Source organism: Neodiprion virginianus, chromosome 2, assembly GCF_021901495.1.
Source record: "Neodiprion virginianus isolate iyNeoVirg1 chromosome 2, iyNeoVirg1.1, whole genome shotgun sequence".
NCBI lineage: Eukaryota > Metazoa > Arthropoda > Insecta > Hymenoptera > Diprionidae > Neodiprion > Neodiprion virginianus.
The window spans coordinates 11730586-11733772 of NC_060878.1; the positions used below are offsets into that span (position 1 = coordinate 11730586).

General features: G+C 48.3%; 1 pseudogene; it reads right to left on the minus strand.

The window, feature by feature from the left end:
- Positions 1-338: 338 nt before the first annotated feature.
- On the minus strand, positions 339-520 carry LOC124299413 (uncharacterized; annotated as a pseudogene).
- Between the last annotated feature and the right edge of the window lie 2667 nt (positions 521-3187).

The window sequence follows — 3187 nt, forward strand, 5'->3', positions numbered from 1 at the left end:
AGATTATGTAAATTTATTGTTGTGTAACAGGGGACGAACGTAGGCCATTTTAAACTGCGTATGACTACTGGCAATTGAGTCCGTAGGGCGGGGAGTTTTGGCCATTGATGCGCCTGCTGCTTACTCACTAGGATATATGACAGAAAATTTACATCATTTGTTACTACGTGAGTCTTCTCCAGGCAGCGTGGATCCAATAATGCTGCATCAACACCGGTAGTTATGGTGTTGCCCGAGTACAGAAGTCACTGCGCAGGAATACTCGTGAGTGGCCTACTAGAAGCGATTTGGCTCACGTCACTACCATAGGTAGGTTCGGATCATTAAGTTTGAACTAATTTAAGCGGGCCGTTCCCCACGGCACTGCAATGCAGGGCCGACCCGCGGCAGAGCCAGAGCAAGCCCCAGACACTCCGCCACCTTCCAAAAATCAGTTTAATATTCTGGCTCCCCAATGGGGAGCCCATCAAATATTAAGCTGATAAGAACAGATTAGAGGGCGTTTATTTAAACAAACAATGTTCCCCCGGGCTTACAATTGTTTGCCCGGGGGTTAATACACATAATCCGACCTTGGCTGTAGCGTCGCTTTAGTGCGTTGAATATAAAGTATAAATCAACCTATCATTAACTGAAATTACATAATATAGAACACATGCAGTTCCGAAACTAAAACAGCAAGATAGAAATAGAATGAAAGATTAAGTCTATGGCTAAAATATACTAAAATAATGAACTTCACCCGCACAGGACTGCACGGCGCTACAATTGGCGCTTAACATGGACAATTAGCCTAAACGAGGCCCGCGAGCGGCGGCTCTTCACCTGTTGAGTTGTAATTATTATTAGCGTTAGCTCCAGCGCCACGGCGTACGATTTGCCCTACTCGCCCCAAATGCAGCGTGGCGCACTTCGCGGGCTTGAACCGAAATCCAATCCCACCCGCCGCAGCCTCCACCGCCCCTAGCAGCACCTTCATGCCCTCCGGAGCGTCAGATATTAAGGTCAAATCGTCGGCATAGGCGAGTAGAATGTGCCGATGACCGTGAAGCGCGTAACCCGCGGGGTGGGCCGATGCCGCACGCAGCACCGGCTCCAGCGGCAGGTTAAACGCCGCAGGGCTCATCGGACACCCTTGACGTACTTTGGAAGGAATGATGACGGGGTCCGTGTACCCTTCAGAGGTTCGCACCCGGGTGGAGCAGCCGTTGTACATTTTCTGCAACGGAGACGGGACTCCCACTTCTCGAAGTCACGCCAGATAGCCTCGTGAGGGACCGAGCTGAACGCATTCGACAGGTCCAACCACGCGACCATCACCTGGCGCCCTGACCTACGAGCGTCGGAGAGGATCTCTTACAGCACGAAATTGTGTTCATAGCATCCTTCGCACGGCAGGAATTCCTTTTGCTCCGGACTGAGCCTGTTTTGTGGACGGCACTAATCGCAGCGGAACTTCATCTCGCACCCCTGGTGAAAATGTCACGTGTTATTTATAGTCGGCGTGGCCCCGAAACGCCCCCCACGTCCCCCTTGCCGAGGCGATATAACATTTGTGAATCGGAGCCACCGATTCAGCAGTGCCTTATTAATTAGAGAGCAAGAATAGGGGAGACAGAAAGGATTGGAATCAAAGAAGGTTATCTGAGAAATACAGAAAAGAGAAAGCGACAGTAGGAATGGCCTCTGTTACCTTACGAGAGAGTCGGTAACAGAAGGGGACGATAACTTACCTTTAGTATTGAACTGTAGGCTTGCACCACCAGCTTCGGATATTGACCGCCAGGGGAACAGCACCAGCCTGTCGCGCCTTTGGCCGATCGGACGTGACAGTCGCACCCGACCTCTCACAACGGATGGGTGTTGATGGTAGAGTGATCTCGAAGCTGTAAACAAGGGAACAAGAAGAGAACAGCTCGCGCTATTACCTCGGAGAAACTTCGAGACTTGCGTCAACTCTGGGCTGCCGAGACCGGAGGAACACAATGCTCGCACCGTTGCACTTGCAAATGGCCCTCCCGCAGTTACAGCCCGTTGAGTTTTCACACGTTTAAGTATCGGAGCGTAACCGACCACCGCGGCTTAGTATCGCGAGGGCACCAACAAGTGTTGGTGCGGCGGCACGCCACGGGAAAGGAAACCGGGGGGAGGGATGGATTAACTGGCCTGGTGATGGGCGAGGGTGGCAAAGCAGAGGCGCCTTGCAATCAGAACCGTATGGCCGGGGCACCACTCGCCTCAGGCAGGTCCGCGCGGCGGCGCGAAGACCCCAGAGAGTTCCGATGCAGAAACTAGCGTATCAGATATTAAGGTGTGGCGAAGTAAACTCAAATCGCGTCCTTATAGAGTTTTAAGGACTTTAGTTGAACTTGGTCTGGCTTTAAATACGCGCGCTGAACAGCCATCACAGGCAAGGACTCGTGTAGCCGAGCTGATGAGCGCCGGTCTGTGCCCATGGCGCGGCGGTAGTAGTCCAGTTGGAATGTACAAAAACTTCACGTAGTTCTATTCTGAAATGCGTGAGTGCTGTAAATTTTTTTTCGGCTCAATTGGATCCCGAGAAACGTAGCCTAAAAAATGTGACAAATTTTATTGACGGCCTTGCGAGAAAAAAATTATTTAATATTGAAAACGCTCCATTTCGAGTTGAGAGAAAAAAGTTTCAGACAAAAGTTATAGTTCTTGTCATTTTCTACAAAATTAGTCGTATGTAAAAATTACGTACCGTGGTTGGTTTGGCGGTAAATGGCAATGAATGAAAAACTCGATTGTTTTGTTTTATTGCATTCAGGTCGGCGAATTATCAACCCACATTATTCAAATCCATCATAAAATATAGAACCATCTTTCCTCAAGAGAAGCGCTCAAAATTTGCCCGGCTATGTCATATAGTTTAGAAACAATGATTTTTTTCCCGAAATCCGCCTTTCCTCTATAGTTTACTCCCAGATTACCTGACAGAGTGCAAATAAATCGTGGTGGTAGTTTTTACTACCCTCTATCTCGATCGGATAAAAAAAATTCAATTTTCTTCCAAAATAGCACGTTTTTCGCGGAAATAAAGTTTTTGCTTAGAAATAAATGGTGATAACTTTGTCAATTTTCGAGTTATCGAAATGTTCTCTGGAGATCTGATGAGTCTTTTTGAGATGCTAATTTTGGGAAAAAAAATCATCCCTTAATTTCC